Source organism: Orcinus orca, chromosome 13, assembly GCF_937001465.1.
Source record: "Orcinus orca chromosome 13, mOrcOrc1.1, whole genome shotgun sequence".
Classification (NCBI taxonomy): Eukaryota; Metazoa; Chordata; class Mammalia; order Artiodactyla; family Delphinidae; genus Orcinus; species Orcinus orca.
Genome location: NC_064571.1, coordinates 62,684,361 through 62,702,433, shown reverse-complemented (window position 1 = coordinate 62,702,433; position 18,073 = coordinate 62,684,361). Strand labels below are relative to the sequence as shown.

The following is an 18,073-nucleotide window of genomic DNA, read 5'->3' as shown; positions in this document are numbered from 1 at the left end:
GATAAATATGAACACGTGTAAACATGCTTGCTCACTCCATGTATTAAGAAAACTTAGCCTATAGAGTGAATTTTCAGCACTTGATTCAAAATTAGAAAGATAATATAGAGTAAGTTCTAAAGAGAGCTTCATGGCACTTGGGTATTATGCTCAGATTAATCATTCAAGATGGAAAAAGTTACTTCTCTTGTTTGACAACGTTATTTAAATTTTGCACATATATAGTGTATCACAGTGAAAATTTAAGTAACAAATAATAGAAAAGTAGATTATTCAACATATAGACCACCTAAACATTTAATTAATCAGAAAATATAAGAACTGCAAAAGAAAGAAACAAACCATTGAACACAGGACCAGAAAACACCTGGCTCTTAAAGTATCACACAAGCAAATGCTGAAGGCATCATACAGCAAGAGTAAGACGATGAGGATGTATATACATGAAAATTCCTTGAGAAAAGCTAAGCTAATGGCTAAGTTTATTCAATAACAAGGTTAAAAATAAGTAAATAAAAACAGAGCTGACAAAACAAAAGTAAGAAGAATTGAGAAATCCATATGTTGAACCGAGAATTTAAGGAAAGGTTGCTGGTTTTCCAAAAAAGGAAAGGGTGGGCTCTTTCCATTTTGCCTCTATTAAAAAAGAAAAAAAAACAAGAAACTTTTGAGTAATCAAAATTTCACAATGTAGGCTTTTTTATTAAAGAGTATTTAATTCTAATTGTCTAAGTTTGTTAGTGATGAATCTTTAATTTTAATGATCAGTTCGGAGTCTTGATCGGGCAGAACGTGATCAAGGGTCTGTGGAAACAGAGCTACACCACCAAGAGAAGGAACCAAGGTGACTGGCCATGGCCACAGCCTTACAAGGTATCAAAATAACTGAGTAGGAAAGACAGTGCCAAGTATATACCTGGCTGTGTTCTGGGTAGTCAAATGCTGGTCTCGAAAAATTAATGGAAACAACTATTAGCAGCGGTTATTTATCTAACATTATGACAGCTCTAACAATTTAACCTTCAAGGATCCTGTTATGGAAAGCACCCAGTGCACATTCTAAACTGCCTAAATTCTCTGTTTTGGAATATTCTTAATCTTCTCATCTGAAATTAAGATCATGCAGAGTTGAATATGCCAATTTTTATCTAATTTTTTTTTTTTTTGAGGACTTGCAGTATTCTGTGCACGGAGGCATCTTGGGATGGTGAAGCCCTCTCTGTTCCCTCTTTTCTATGATTGTCAGTACTGTATGCCCTCACTATTCATCTTATCATAGAACAAAGAACGAGGTGTGGAAACTCTTCCTCCCACAAACAAGAGGAAGAGGCTACACGTGGCTCTTAAAATTTGTAGAAGAATATTCTTGCCTCCTTTAGGACTATGAGTAAGACAAAATATGAACAAAAGAACTATAACAATGGGAATGTAATATATTCTCTATTATTTCTTCTCTTCAGAAGATTGTGATCTCGGTCTTTCCACATCAACATTCATCTCTAACTTTCCCACAGGAAAGTTGGTCCTAACCTTAATCATTCAAGATGACATTTCTGTGCACAAGTAACCTGAGTTCAGTACCTCTGTCACTGGGATCCCTGTATGTATTTCAGCATCTTTGTCTCCTGGAGCCTATCTTGCCCATATTTCCTGAACCCTTTATTCTGAATTCTTTGTCTCATTACCAACCAAGATCGTTCAGGTCTCAAAAATTCTCAAAATTAATCCACTGTGGCAGAAAGCAGATGCCCGGGTCATGGGATGGTTTGGGGTAGGAGAATTAACTGCAAAAGGACACAAGGAAAACTTCTGGAGTAATGGAAAAACTCTATGACTTGATGATAATGGTGACTATGTAGGTGTATACATTTATCAAACAGTAAGCTTAAAACAAGTACATTTTATTGCATGTAAATCTAACTTTATAAAATTTTTAAGGTGTGGCTTTATAGCCAAAAAAATGGAAACAACTCAAATGTACACAGACGAATGCATAAGCAAAATAGGGTGTGTGTGTATATATATATGTATATATGCAATGGAATATTATTCAGCCTTAAAAAGGAAAGTAATTCTGACACATGCTACAACATGGATGAACCTTGAAGACATTATGCTAAGTGAAGCCAGACACAAAAGGATAAATACCATATGCACTTATACAAGGTACCTAGAGTAGTCAAAATCATGGAGTCAGAAAGTAGAATGGTGGTTGCTAGGGGCTGAGAGGAGGGGGAAAGGGGGAATTAGTGTTTCATGGGTACAGAGTTTCCATTTGGGAGGATTAAAAAATTCTGGAGATGGATAGTGGTGATGGCTGCACACATTGTAAATGAACTTAACTCACAGAACGCCTAAAAAATGGTAAAATGATCATTTTTATGCTATGTATATTTAACCACAATTTTTTCTAAACAGAGTGGCTTTATTGAATCGGTTGTTAGAATTGCCCTGTACAGATATGCCCTGCTTATTCAACATCTGATCTCTTTAAAGTGGATTCAAATCAGACATTTAAAATTAGTTCATACACTGTATGGAGTAATTGTTGATGGACTGTTAACTTGTTAATTATCTCTTCTATCTTACTTTTTGATTCAAACTGTATTTTATGCTGCAATTATATACATTGACTTCACTAGAAAGTAATGCAAGATTGATAAAATCGACTGTTGTCATTTGAAGACTTGAGTTTGAGGGGCTAACTCTGAGGAGAAGAAATTCAGTAGAGATGGAAATCTCTCGGGCCCAACACAGGAAAAAAAATAAAGAAAAGAGGAAAAGGTGCCTTCAAGAAAACAGACCAAGTCCACCTCCTATTGAATTGGCGGGGTGGGGGACTAAAAAGTAAAAATAAGCTCTACAGAGCACAACAACAGTCTGTCAGAAGGTGACACGGGGGAAGACTGACAGCACATTCATTCAGGGGACCAGGTGGCATTAATAGAGGCTCCTCCAGATATATAGTAAGACATAGATGCAGACGGTTCATAGGAGTTTGCAACTGAAGAGAAACCAGGAGGCTTGGATCACATTTGGATGAGCTCAATGGATTCTGTAAATAATTATACTTTTTGTCTGATCCAGGTCGCACATTTTATGTTCATCATGTGCATTATGTTCTATTTTCTGGTATACGTATTAATATAAATTTCTTATAAGGGTATTTCCACAGTCTCAAGAGTGTTAGGACGGGGAACCACAGCACCCAGCAGTACTCCATGAAATCAGCTGGAGGAGTCCTCCAAAATTTGACCGATGAGGGTATTACAAGTATTAAAATTGGAGTGTCTGTCTTTGGACTTTTATTTTCTCGCGTCTTTGTCTTCGACTTGCTTTTTCCCTCCGAAATTTTGTTTCCAGAGATGTTGACATTTCTCTTGCTATCTTTAGAGAAGGAAAATTTCATTGTGAGTGGGGTTGGGATGGGCTGAGACTGGGGGGGGGGTATATCTGTTCTATATGTTACATTATATATATATATATATTTTTTTTTTTTTTTTTTTTTTTTTTTTGCAGTACGCGGGCCTCTCACTGTTGTGGCCTCTCCCATTGCGGAGCACAGGCTCCGGACGCGCAGGCTCAGCAGCCATGGCTCACGGGCCCAGCCGCTCTGTGGCATGTGGGATCTTCCCAGACCGGGGCATGAACCCGTGTCCCCTGCATCGGCAGGCGGACCCTCAACCACTGTGCCACCAGGGAAGCCCTACATTATAATTTTTTAAAGCTGTAAATTTAACAGGGTTTTTCTTTTCTTTTTTTTTTTAAAGAGTAGTCAAAATGTCTTGACCTCTAAGGAGCTGCACCAATATTGCTGCATCCAAAAAGCCTCATCAAAATGTTCTGGATCTAAATAAATAAACCACTTAAGTCAGATAGGGCTTGGATCTGCAAAAGCAAAGCAAAGTGGCCTATTAAGATAATTATTTACATAATTTAAGCAAACACACACATAACTGCTTAATTTTCTGCTTGATTTGACTAGGGTAGACTCAGAAGTGAGCTAATTGTTTCTAATCTTGTATCAGAGGGTTAAGACTAGGTGTCTTGGGAATTCCACGCTGTTTTTTAAAGAAAGAAAGGTTACTTTTATTCCACATCATAAAGAGAGAGTAGCTTTGTAATGGTGAAGGGCTGATTTGCTCTTTGGAAGACTGGATGAGTGTACACCCTGAATGATCCTGAGTCTCGCCAGACTGGGTGTTCCAATGGAACTAGCTCAGTCATTCCCGCTCTGTGACCCAACACTCCAAGTACTGCTGCTGCCTAAACTCAGCAGATGAGTGGTATTTGAGAGGACAAGCATGTTCAGGGCTTTACCCAGAGGGGCCAGCTAACTCCAGGCTCTGCCTTCTCCTCCTGTCATGGAATGAGTTGTGTTCCCCCCAAATTCATGTTGAAGTCTCAGCCCCTAGTACATCAGACTATGACTGCACAGACTGTCCCCAACTTGCCATGGTTCAGCTTAGGATCTTTCGACTTTACAAAGGATACCCAAGCAATACACATTCAGTCAAAACCATACTTCAGATTTTGAATTTTGATCTTTTCCCGAGCTAGTGATATGTGGTCTGACACTCAGGATGCTGGGCAGCTCCCAGCAGCTCCCAGTCAACCACGTGATCACAAGTGTGAACAACCAATACACTTGCACCCATTTTGGACCCACACAATCATTCTGTTTTTCACTTTCAGTACAGTATTCAATGAATTACATGAGCTATCCAACACTTTCTTATAAAATAGACTGTGTTAGATGATTTTGCCCAACTACTGGCTAATATAAGTGTTCTGAGCGTCTTTAAGGTTAAGGCTAAGCGATGATGTTTGGTGAGTTAGGTGAATTAAATGCATTTTCAACTTACAATGGGCTTATCAGAATATAACCCCATTGTAAGTCAAGGAAGAGCTGTATTTGGGGATAAAACCTTTAAAGAGGTGATTAAGTTCAAATGAGGTAGCTGGGGTAGGGCCCTAATCCAATATGACTGGTGTCCTCATGAGAAGAGGAAGGGGTGCATAATGAAAAGACTATGTGGAGCTTCCCTGGTGGCGCAGTGGTTGAGAGTCTGCCTGCTGATGCAGGGGGCACAGGTTCGTGCCCCGGTCCGGGAAGATCCCACATGCCGCGGAGAGGCTGGGCCCATGAGCCATGGCCGCTGAGCCTGCGCGTCTGGAGCCTGTGCTCCGCAACGGGAGAGGCCACAACAGTGAGAGGCCCGTGTACCGCAAAAAAAAAAAAAAAGACTATGTGAAGACACAGTGAGATGGTGGCCATCTGCAAGCCAAGGAGGGAGACCTCAGAAGAAACCACCCTGCTGACACCGTGATCTTTGACTTCTAGCCTCCAGAACTGTGAGGAAATAAATTTCAGTTGTTTAAGCCACCAAATCTTTGGCATTTTGTTATGGCAGCTCTAGCAAACAAACACACCTCCCCAAGTCATACCAGTGGTTTCTGGGAGTCTCCTCTTGAGCTCAGGACAGATATGATTCCGTTCCTTCTTCTGAGTATTGGTCTCTCCTAGAAATAACAGTAACAGAATGTTAGATGGGTGAATTACTAATAAAGAGCAGAGCCAGACCTTTCCCTGTATCCCATTACTCATCTATAGGGGAGAAGACTAGAAAGTATAAAGGATCAGAGTCATTGAGATGCAGAGCTGCCCCCACATATGGTTGGGGTGCTCCCACTCAAGCCAAGTGAGAGAGCTTCCCAAGAACCAGAGAGTGGGCAGAGCTTGCACTAAGGGTAAGCAGTGTCCTTCTCTCCAGCCAGATGGTTACTGAGATGCAGGACCCAGATCCCATTGCTCCCACGGGCCCAGAGTAGGACACCATGAGTTCTTGGAACAGAACTTACAAACTAGAGATTCCTCTTGCCTGGAGAATTCTGCAGACAGGAGGCTGGAGGAGCTGCCCATGACGACAGGTCCAAAGAGAGAAGGCAGCAGAGGAAGCAGCCACACATACACTGTTTGTTGGGCAAGTGTTATGATTCTCCCTTGTGGGCCAAGTGGACACCCCAGAAGGTAGCTAGACTCAAGTCACCTTACAAGGTCCCACCAAAAAATATTAGCAGGGTTAAGGAGACTCCAGCAGGAGACCTCAACCTAGGAGGAAGGGAGTATGCAGAGCAAAAAGGGATGTGATGCAGACGGAGTGAAAAGGCAAGCTAAACCCCTTCCACTTCTGGTTCGCAGGTCAACCCTGAGCAGGGGAGGGGAGAAGTTTTGATTATTTACACTGAGTCAGATTTTTTCTACCTGAAAATGAGTCTGTTTTGATTTATGAAAGTGACGGAAAAGCCATAGAATCTGACTAAGATGTCAGTCAGAGGTAGGGAGGAGAAACTGGACAGAGCATGTTAAAGGCTGAGATGGGAGAGGAAAGGGAGACTTTTCCTCACTGTATTCTACCAAATTCAACCTATACCATATTTCAGCACCATGACACTCAAAAACTTTAGCTATAACCACCCTGGACAGACACCATAGACAACCTCTCTATTCTCATCTCTCTGAGATGGTTCCCATTCCCTGCAGCCCATGCACAAAGCCCTCCCATTTTCTTTCAAAAACAGCAATGCCTGGGGGCTTCCCTGGTGGCGCAGTGGTTGAGAGTCCGCCTGCCGATGCAGGGGACACGGGTTTGTGCCCCGGTCTGGGAGGATCCCACATGCCGCAGAGCGGCTGGGCCCCTGAGCCATGGCCGCTGAGCCTGTGAGTCCGGGGCCTGTGCTCCACAACGGGAGAGGCCACAGCAGTGAGAGGCCCGCGTACCGAAAAAAAAAAAAAAAAAAAAAAAAACAGCAATACCTGATAGATATCAACTCATACAAATACAAATGCTTAAGGAGTTTGCTAACCCAGTACAATCAAACTCAACCTCGACTGAGATCACCTGGCACCACTATAATGATAATTAATCTACATTTAAACCACCAAATAAAAACAATACCAAGTAGAAACAGAATGAAGTACAGATGAGGACCATCTAAATGAAAAGTCTTCCAAAATTCCAGGCTGCAGTCAGGATGCAGTGCAGTTGCTTAAATGGGTCACAGATCAGGGGAAAATCTACCAAATCTCTGGTCCCATCATAAAAGAATGATGGCTGGAAGGTATTAAGTACTGGAAGTCACAGAGGACCAAAGACACCAATTCTGTGTCTTTGGTTCTCTGTGACCAAAGAAAGTTTGCAAGAAAATGCAGTTCAGGTGAAAATGACAAGGTTACCTTTTGCTGTGAGATGTTAAATGATTTGGTTCAGCACATGCATCCGTCATCCCTACCTCAAAGTTTAGGGCTTTGGTAGTTGACAAATACGGATCCTTTCTCCTTTGCTGAATACATGGTTTAATGCTAATATATCATCATTTTTATTTGTCAAAAAATTTTATTATTCATTTCCTCTCCTTGGTTATTCGAGTTTGCTTTGTCACAAGGCTCAAATTCCAGCCCTCCAAATAGAGATGCCTGTGTACACGTTCACGGAAAATGTTGATAGGAATGGAAAAATAATACATCAGAAGATTCTGAAGCCTCTCACTCCTCAGAAGATTTCACTAATTGAGTAAAGACAGCCAAAATTTAAGAAGCAGCAGAAACCATTTGCTTTGTCATTAGCACCTGAGAAATGTTATAGGCAACAGAGAACTGAAAATATCTCTCCAATTCTCCCAATAAAACACAAAGAGTAACAGTTGCATATGGACAGATTCTTGTATTTGAACAAAGAAGAGACTATGATAAGCCACTATTATTATGGGCAGTGTCCTACCTAGGAATTTGTTTCTATGAATTGTTTTGAAGATCGATTTGTTTCTATGCTTGTTCTACATTTAAAATTGATATCAAATTAGTCTCCCCGAAGCAAAGGGCGACACAGCTAAAGACTTCGCTTTAATACTCCCTGAAGCAGGCACTGATTTTATGAGTTTAATAACATTAAATGACCTAGGAAGCAGAGATCCATTTCCAGTGCCTAATAAAATAAACAATATTTAGTCCTCTGAAATAAAATTCTTTAATTGAAGATCAGCTATAAGGAAATATGGCACTTATACACCTTCTAAAAATGTCAGAAGACCAAAGAAGGATGATCAAATTACTAATTACTTACTAATAATAAGGAAAAATATATTGATAAATTATGTTAGAGAAAAGATTGAATTTTCTTTCTGCTGTCTGTGGAAAATGATTTTACAAAATTGCAGTCCAATGAGAGGTAAATCAAGAATAACAGCCAAAATGTAAGAGAAAAGTATAATAGAGAAGTGTTAGAAAGGTAATTCTTTAGGGGAACCCTCCTACACCGTTGGTGGGAATGTAAATTGGTGCAGCCACTATGGAAAACAATATGGAGGTTCCTCAAAAAAATAAAAATAGAGTTGCCATATGATCCAGCAATCCCACTCCTGGGCATATATCTGGACAATACTATAATTCAAAAAGATACATGCACCCCTATGTTTACAGCAGCACTATTTACAGTAGCCAGGACATGGAAACAATCTAAATGCCCACTGATAGATGAATGGATAAAGAAGACGTGGCCTATATATACAATGGAATATTACTAAGCCATAAAAAAGAATGAAATAATGCCATCTGCAGCAACATGGATGGACCTAGAGATTAGCATACTAAGTGAAATAAGTCAGAAAGAGAAAGACAAATATCATATGATGTCACTTATATGTGGAATCTAAAATAGGACACAAATGAATTTATCTACAAAACAGAAACAGACTCACAGATACAGAGGACAGACTTGTGGTTGCCAAGGGGGAAAGGGATGGCAGAGGGATGGATTGGGAGTTTAGGATTAGCAGATGAAAACTATTATATACAGAATGAATAAATAACAAGGTCCTACTGCATAGCACAGGGAAGTATATTCAATATCCTGTAATAAACCATAGTGGAAAAGAATATGAAAAAGAATATATATATATGTGTAACTGAATCACTTTGCTGTACAGTAGAAATTAACACAATGTTGTAAATCAACTATACTCTAATAAAATAAATTTTAAAAAAAAGAAAGTTACTTCTTTTATAATATTATGTTGTTTTTCTGGATTTTATAATGTTTGTGATTATTTGTCACCTTTTTAGAAAATGTTACTTGTTATAAATTTTTCTCATTCTAAATAAATATTTAGTTTGATAGCTAATTTTGTATTTTTTTCTTAAGCAGATTCCACCAAATTATACAAGCTTCAGGATCCATAAAATCTGCACGGCTCCTAATCAAGTGGCCTCTACTAAGGAGGTGGGTGGAATCAGCCAGGTTTGTCCTGACATTTACCGCTATTTGCAAGTAGTTAAATATTCATGAACATACAATTTTTAAAGCTTTGGTTAAAACTGAAAAAGACTGGACTATGCTTCAGTATGTACAACATGTGTCTTGGGAGGAGATTTTATTAAAGCCAAACAGGGAGGATATCTGTGGTAGACACTGCTAGCCTATATCCTACCAGATTCCTCTTCTTCCTGGACACACGTATGGACTACATTTCCCAGGCTCCCTTGCAGTTGGGTGTTGTAATGTGAATGCATTCTAGCCAATGGAATGTGGATGGAAGAGATGTACGTCCCCCTTCCAGACCTAGCCCATGGAAACCTCTCACCCAAGAGCCTCTATTTCTTCCCCCTCCACTGGCTTAAGGCACGCTAGCACAGTGACCTGGCAAACCACAGTCAAAGGTAAAAGAGACATGAAGTGGAGGGAAGCTGCATCTCTCTTATTCACTGCTGGGAAGGAAACCAAATTTGAACATCCATTTTGTTCTTCAAGTTAGCAAGAAATAAACTGTTTATTGTGTAGCCACTGGGATTCAGGGGTTTATCTGTTATGGCAGCTAATAATATTTCAAGTAATGCTGTTTTATTACTGGAAGAATAGCATTTTTAAAAAATTATGTTATACGTAAGTTTAATGAGATCCTATTTGTATATAAAAATATGTGTATTAATGTATATATGTTTTATGTATATAAATATGTCTATAGTCACATTTTCTCTTACGGGTCACATTTTACATTACTAGTTAATAACAGACGACAGTATATGCTCAGCATTTCTGAGATTTGGATATTTTCTAACAGACATTAAAATTTCTAAAGACTTAAACCTATCCATCAATGTAATAGACCTTTAAGGATTGTGACTTCCCCTTTATTAACATTTAAGCTGAGAGGCTCTTCCAAGGATGCTAGAGAAAAGAAGCCTGCATTGCGATGGAGGTTCCACGAAAGGACATCTATGTTCCTCATCAACTTTGATTCTAGGTTCCAGATATTCTACGTATAGAGCAAGGTTCCATTGGACTCTCTGGGTCAAACTACATTAATGATAATAACCCATGTTTTATTGCACTTCCCCTTACTGACTTATGCTGTTCACACCGTGTCTGCCCTCACCTTCAGCTAGGTCTTGCCTCACATGTGCTTAGAATCAAGTCTTTTCAGTTTCTGCTTCTTCTAGCTACCAGGGTTCCTTCTGAGGACTTCAGCTTCTGCCAGACATCAATCAGTACCACATATGTAGGACACAAGTGCCATGGCTGGGTACCACAACAGGGGCTGAACATTGCACAGGCTTCTGGATTCCACAGGTGATTCCCCAGCACCCCATCATACCTACTGTGTGCCACTGTGGTAGCTCTGAGCTGTTGCGCATTCCGATGTGCAGCACCACCTCTGCGAAGCCCTTGCTACTTCCATCGAGAACCATGCCTTCCTGCTGAGCATAGCCACTGATGCATGGCAGTCCACAAGATTCTAGGTCTGTGGGGAGGTGGGGAAAAAGTGCCTTTCGGTCTTTTGCTCTATAATCTACTGCACTCTGGTGTCCTAGAAAACTGCTAATAGACAAGTTTTTGGGTTTTCATATCTTTGTTTTTGCCAATCCTTAGACATGAATCTATGGAGCTGGGTCAGGAATACTTTTGAATTACAGATATATCAATCTGGATTTACTTTAGCAAGTTGGTCCTGGCTCCATCTGCCCTTAGGATAGATGCTCTTCAAGGAGACACCGCGGTGATCCAAGTTGGCCAGACTTGCTGTAATTCCATTTTAGGCTCAGGTGTGGTGAGCTTGAACCAGGTGTCTAGTTGATAAAATTGCTCTAAATACACCTAATCCTCCAAGAAAATAGAACCTTCTGTACTTTTTGTTTCTCTGAACTTCTCTGATGACAAGTTGGGGCAAATGAAAGTCCTAACATAGTGAACATATGAAAATTGTGAAATGTTCTCTGAAATGAGAACAAGGTTAATATATATTTTACTCTATTACTACTATGGGCCACTTTTTCAAATTGGGTTTTAGAAGAAAAAAATAGGAAGAGAGGTGGGAAGGAAGAGAGCAAGTGTGGACTGAAGATGAAAAGGTCTATTCATTGATTTACTCTCTGACTTACCTAGGGGGAGGAAGGTCCTTAAAATCATTGTGAAGATCAGAGATCAGAAATTTTTTAAGGGGAGATTGATCTTCTTGATCTTTTATTTTTCTATTTGATCCACTCCCCACCCCCTGAAAATTATGAAGCAGCTATTATAACCTGTAACCTGTGATAATGAACAAACTGCTGTGGGCAGAAGCAATCAGTGACTTCTCAGGCAAGGCCTTTGACCTACCTTATAACCGCTCTCCACTTCACCTCTAAGACAAAATGGTACCACAGTTAAGCAGCCACAGAAACCATCCACAGACCTGAAAGACAGTGAACTTGACTCTCTATGAGGAAGAGGAAGAGGGCATTAGATGACCCAGGTCAAAAACTGCCTCACCTAACAGCAATAACTAACATCCAAACTAAACAAATATTGAGAGTCAAACCAGTTGGCATTTCTAACTTACACAAAAGTAAGTAACGAAAATTGAAGCGTTCATTAAACATGTTTACCAGATTACCTCTTTGTGCAGCACTAGACTGGAGCAGAAGTCTACAACTGTTTACGGTATTTATAAATAAAGCCTTATTGGAACACTCTCATTAGTGTACACATTGTCTATGACTGCTTCTCACTACAATGGCAGAACTGAGTAGTTTCAGCAGAGATTTTAAGGCCCTCAGAGCCTAAAAGATTTACTATCTGCCTTTTACAGAGAATGTTTGCCAACCTCTAGACTAGGTGGATAGAGCTGTGAGGCCATTACTATGCTAAGGAAGTGGCAGTATTTGCTGCTGGGAAGTGTAAAACAGTCGCCCTGTCCAGGATCCCCTTTTCTTCCTGGGCCCATAGAACAGTCTCCAGGAGAGAAATGAAGTGAAACAGACTAGTGGAAAATTATGCTTTTCATAGTGAAAAAAAAAAAAAAGGTTTCAGAAAAAGAACAGGAGACAAATATGTTATTTTTTTGTATATCAGCTACTGCTGTTTGCTACAAGATTTTTCTACAGCCTAACCACTGTTCACTGCTCAGAGCAAAAGCTGCTATTTCCAAACTAACAGAAAAGATAGATCAATGGTTTCCTGATGTTGGAATGGAAAAGTAATTTCTAAGCATAAAAGTAAAGAAAGAAACCAATAGAGTAGAAAAATGACTTATTCTCCAGTGAAATATTAAGTACAAATTATTTATGTATAAAATTTTATAAATTATAGATACATGTTCATCCAACACATAATTTCATGTTCTTAAATGACCCAAAAGAAGAGCAGAGAAGGGCATTAGCTAAAAATGTGGAGCATAATTTGGAGTGGGAGGTAGTGCCCAGAGAAGAAGTCCCTGTGTACTAATGAAAAGCCAGTTTTCAAGACTGGGGCCCAGAATAAAGAGATGAAGGACCTGGCTGTACTGACACAGAGAAAGATCAGACAGCTGGCTCTGGAGGTCTGACCTTCTGGGCATTACTTCTCATGCCACAATGATACCTGCAGGAGAGGAGTTTCATGCACCACATTCCACTGGAACTGTGGGTGGGCTCATTGGTCAGTGAGAGTAGAGCTGCTGTGATTCTGTGGGGAGCATCTCACTTCACCGTGAACTGGCTCTGTACCATCATCCTCTTTGCCCTTTGTACATCCTTTTGTCATCCAGATAAGAAAAGGTATAAATAAGGAGAAAAAATAAAACCATCTCAAGCCATGAACGTCTAATTGTGTTATCTGTTAGACCCTAACAGATAGTTGGTTAAAACTATATTTTATGAAGCAAATTTTTAAAACCTTAATTAAGCCTTTAAAGCCCAATCCCAAAGCAGAAATCTGATAGTAAACTACCAGAACTGACTTAATTTTTTTTTTAATTAATTTCCTTATGTTATAAAATGCCATAAACAGAACCAAAAAGCAAATGACAACCTGGGATTATATTTGAAACATAGATAAGAGACAATGAAAGTCGTTAACAGATACAGATGTTTTCAAATCTGAAAAATAGAGATAGCCCTAAAATAGGTGAAGATCATGAATGAACAATCTGTGAAAGAACAATTGGCTAATACACAAGTTAAAAGTTCAGTGTCGATAGTAAACAAGGAAATACAAATTAAAGTGAGATAATTAGTGCCTATAAAATTAGAAGGTAGTTTTTATTATTTATTTATTTATTTTGGCTGTGCTGGGTCTTAGTTGCACCATGTGGGATCTAGTTCCCCGACCAGGGATCGAACCCAGGCACCCTGCATTGGCAGCGTGGAGTCTTACCCGCTGGATGACCAGGGAAGTCCCTAGAAGGTAATTTTTAAATGATAATATTAAATGTATTCTTTATGGTGAAGGTTAAAGGGAAGAGGTACTTTCAAACACTTTGGGACAGAGTGTAAACTTTCTAGAGGACAAATTGGCATATATATTAGAGCAGTTGTTGCCCAGTCAGGCATTTAAACACAGGAAATTTAATACAAGAGTTGATCAGATAATAGTTAGAAGGGCCAGAGAAACCAAAGGGGAAGATCATGCTACCTGGAGGTCATTAACTTCAGGACTAACTCTACCCCTTGGCCTGGAGAAGCAAAAGGAAAAAGGTGGTATTACACAGGGTCCACAAGCGCCACCACAGGCCCTGGGCAGAAAGTCAACATTGGTGTTTCTGGACTTGCTGCTGGACCCTGGAATCACCTGCAGTTGGCTCCCAAGGCTGCTGATGGAGCCAAAAGCAGGAAAAAAAATGGCTTCTACCCAACAGGCAAAGGAGTCTGGGAAATGTAGTTTGCAGGCTCCCAGTCACCTGTACAGAAGAGGGTATTAAAGGGAAAGTATGGGTCTGAGAGCCAAAATTTAAAACTCCAGTACATGCATCAGTAGCATAAAAATGTTTATATACTGTCAATTACAACAATTTTCCTATATAAATGTTTAAGGAAATAAGTAGCAAAACACAAAAAGATTTATGTACAAGGACTTTTGTAATTGTGTCACACTCAGTAAGATTTGCCATGTCTGGTTGTTTTTCCCTTCCTGTATTCCTCGTGGTTGCAACTAGACTTGATCCATGAGTTCAGAAGTGGCATGTGTCACTTCCAGGATGCATTTAATCGCCCCTGTGAATCTCTCCAGAGTCATCTTTTCCCTCTGGCACAGTGAGCAACTACATTCGAGATGGCGCTGCTGTTAGACTAGGTCCCTACATGACTATGATGTGCAGAGGTTCCTTACTAACCCCATACGTGAGTGAAAAATAAACCTCTGTTATTTTAAGCAACCGAAAATTGAGGGTTGCTTGTTATAACAACAGAGACAGACAAATTTGACTCGCACACGTGGAATGCTTTATGAGAGCAGAGAATTACTACCAATGTGTTCAATAATATGGGAAAGTGAAATAAATTACTATATATCCACATCATGGAATATATTGTTGCCAGTGAAAAGTGCTTTTGGAGAATATTGAAAGAGAGGAGAAAATCTTCACCACAGAAAATTAAGTGGAAAAAACAGAATATAAAACAATATATTAAAAAAATCAATGTATATTAAATGAGACTCATACACAAGGTTATATATAAAATGTTCTGTGCAGTGAGCGCTCAAATGGTATGTTATTACTGTATAATCAGAAACATGTAAATGACATAGTACTGGGCTCAATGGATGGGCCACCCCAGATTCGGACACATGCTTGACATTCCGGCTGAGGTGGCCCTAAGCAGTGGCTTGTATTGTTCCTGTGGTCATGGTGTCAGGCAATGCTGCAGTCCCTCATGACACTTGTGGGCATGACCAGCCAGCGTCTTACCTGGACTTCCCTCTTGTTGCTGAGGCATGAGATGCTATGGGCTTTGGGCTAAATGATGGCATGGAACCCACTGGGCACCCACCAAGTGGGGCCTGCGAGGTTGCATGTTGCAGGCAAGGATGTGGGAAGTGCCACTGACGCATGCCTACACTCCAGCTCACCCTGAGGACTGTGTCTTATGCTACAGATGCAACAGTTGCCATCTTGGATCTAGCCTCCCTGACAGACAGCTGAGACAGCTGATGGAGGGAGCAGGTGGTGCAACCTGGAAGTGTGGGGCAGTAACTCCTTACAAAGCAAACTTTGATCACTGGATATCAGAGGATAATTCTTCTCCCTACCACCACCAGAAAGGAGCTGCAACAGATTCATAACAGCTTTCTGAAGACATCCTGCAAGAACGAGCAATCAACAGCACTTGTCACTCAGCTGTGGCCAGCTTCGTAACCCGCTCTCCTTCTTCCTTTGCCTCCCTCTTGCTTCCTGGGATTGGGCTCCCCAGTGAAGTGTTTTAAGGTTTAGCCTTAGGCACTGTTTTCTAGGGATCAGCCTCAGACAGTTACTTATACTTCTATACATGTTTCATGGTTCCAAGTATAAGAGCAATGCTTCTAAAATAGCTTACACGATGGGACTTACCTGGTGGCAGAGTGGTTAAGAATCCGCCTGACAATGCAGGGCACACGGGTTCGATCCCTGGTCCGGAAAGATCCCACATGCCACGGAGCAACTAAGCCCGTGAGCCACAACTACTGAGCCTGTGCTCTAGAGCCCGCGAGCCACAACTACTGAAGCCTGTGTGCCTAGAGCCCGTGCTCCACAACAAGAGAAGCCACCGCCATGAGAAGCCCGTGCACCACAACGAAGATTAGCCCCCCGCTCGCCACAACTCGAGAAAGCCCGCGTGCAGCAACGAAGACCCAACACAGCCAAAAAATAACTAAATTAAAAAATAAAATAAAATAGCTTACACGATCCCGTCCCCATCTACCTGATAGCAGCACACATCCATGTCTCCTGCCAACGTCACCTCCCAATCTCTTTGAGGAAGAAACAGAGGTGAGGATAAGACATAGAACATACGATGGAGGCTTTAGTGCCATAATTGCTTGAATCTCAGCAAAGCTGTATGAATTTTAGATATTTGATTATTTTAGAAATGCAAAGAAAAGAGCACAGCAACATTTCATTTCCCAAGGGATGACAGCAGATGCGAGGCTTGCTAACACAAGCATATATAGCTTTTCTAACGCTTTGCTATAGAAGGGTTCCATCACAGCATGTCGCAGCTACCACAGGAAGTTTATTTCTTCTTTCTTCCTATATCTGACCTAACCTTCTGCAGCCTCATTCACCTACTTGTACCTGGAGGACCTAGACAAGCTCTTTTGTGATTGGTTTCTGACCCACACCAGCTTGGAAGAGCTCAGAAACAGCTATCAGCCAGGTCTCTCCAGCATGGATGTGTGCTTTTGTCCCCCTGGGCCCCTGGCTGGCCACCTTGAACTTCACAACTTCAGAGCTTGCCTGGGCCTGAGCCTTTCTGTGCTTGAAGCCAGGCTCCTCTGATTCCCGACATTTGGGTGTCCTGTGACCTGTGAGTCATCTTGCTCGTTGACTCCTGGCCTGTTTTCACTTCCTGACATCGGAGCTAGTGCTGGTAACTGCTCACCTTTCAGGCACTGACCCTTGGCATATGGCAGATGTTGCTGGCCCCAACTTTTGCTTTGACTGAATCCCTAGCCTCCTACATCTTGTAGCATAAAATATGCTCACTCATTTTTAAATACAACTGTCTTTTGTTCACACTAAATAGTACTAAGTATTTACCAACGGTCTCATACTTGATGAAAGCAGAAGCCAAAAGGAGTTATTTAACTGTGATCATGAAAGCTAAGAGAGGAGTCTTTTATGAGAACAAATTCTCTTAATAGAAATATCAGTAATACTTTGCTGAGTACCTACTAGGTACCAGGTACTCAGCTAGGACTTTTACAACTATTAGCTCATTAAATCATCACAACAGCCCTATGAGGTAAGTACTCTTATTGCCGTTTTACAAAAAGGTGGAGAGTATCCCTTCCATTTCATTACCTCTCCGTGTTGTAAAACAGTTGATCAGTACCTTGAAATCTCTCACCAGTCTTATTGTCTCTCTCATAACAAAAATAATGACTTAATAATAGATATTAATTTTAATGTGGCCTCAGTATCTTAAATTTATATTATTCTCTTATTGGTCATCTTCCAAGCCAACCATAACAACCCCACAGTACAATTTAGCGTTAGGTGTCAAAACTAAAAATATCCATTCCTTTTCATCTCAAAATTTCACTTCTAAAAAATTATAAATTCTCCTAGTAGATAAATATATGGAAAAGAGTGTTTACCACAGTGCAGTTTATAGTATCAAAAAACTAGGAACAAATTGACTATGCCTCAGCAAGAGACTCATTAACTCAATAAAGGCACATTCGTACAATGGCCTACTATATACTATCAATCCACTGCAAAGGAGAAGGTAGATCTATATGAACTAACATGGAAACATGTCCAAGATATGGTATTGAATGAAAAAAGGTAAGACTACAGATTCTATTAATGCAAAAAATTGTATTTATACATTATACAATTTAAAAATTTATAATATATAACATATTTATATAATGTCTGAAACACTAAGTTATTAATATTAGTGATTTCTCTGTGGCATGAGATCAGTTACGGGGGTAGCAGTGGGGGCTTTCATTTTCTATTTTATATGCAATTATATTTTTTACAGTTTTGAAGCATATATAATTTTTATAATAAGAAACATTAAATATATCAATTTCTATTTTGAAATTAAAATTTCCATGGAAGGCAAAGTTTCCAT

At 40.2% G+C, this 18,073-nt stretch overlaps 1 long non-coding RNA gene across 1 annotated transcript in view; it reads right to left on the bottom strand.

The window, feature by feature from the left end:
• LOC117199492 (uncharacterized) overlaps positions 1 to 18,073 on the bottom strand; it is a 53,812-nt gene that overhangs the window by 3,303 nt on the left and 32,436 nt on the right. Inside the window, exons 2-5 of the long non-coding RNA XR_004480749.2 lie at positions 16,190 to 16,238; positions 12,894 to 13,045; positions 11,652 to 11,751; positions 5,434 to 5,523 (exon numbers count right to left, since the gene is read on the bottom strand). This is a non-coding gene — a long non-coding RNA (uncharacterized LOC117199492). The remainder of the gene's footprint in view (positions 1 to 5,433; positions 5,524 to 11,651; positions 11,752 to 12,893; positions 13,046 to 16,189; positions 16,239 to 18,073) is intronic.